Here is a 306-nt window from a genome sequence, read left to right on the forward strand (position 1 = left end):
CGCGGGCTGTGCGGGGTGTGGCGTTTTCCTCGCAGGCAGCTCGGAGACACAGAGCCTGTGGGAGCAGCAGCAGGATGGAAGAGCCCAGTGGGGACCTTCCCATCTGGAGACACGCCATCCTATCCGAGTGGTGCAGCCATCGCGTCCCCGTGGCCAACCTGTGAGTCTGCTTTGCTGCAAGGGCCACTCTGTTCGGCTGCTAAGGCCGTAAAGGCCAGAACATCTCCTTAGGAGCAGAATTTCTCCTTCTTTTTTTATGTGGCTGCCCTCAGATAAGAGATACCCTGATTCACAGCCCCTGCTGAA

This window comes from Acanthisitta chloris, unplaced genomic scaffold (assembly GCF_000695815.1).
Source record: "Acanthisitta chloris isolate BGI_N310 unplaced genomic scaffold, ASM69581v1 scaffold9272, whole genome shotgun sequence".
Classification (NCBI taxonomy): domain Eukaryota; kingdom Metazoa; phylum Chordata; class Aves; order Passeriformes; family Acanthisittidae; genus Acanthisitta; species Acanthisitta chloris.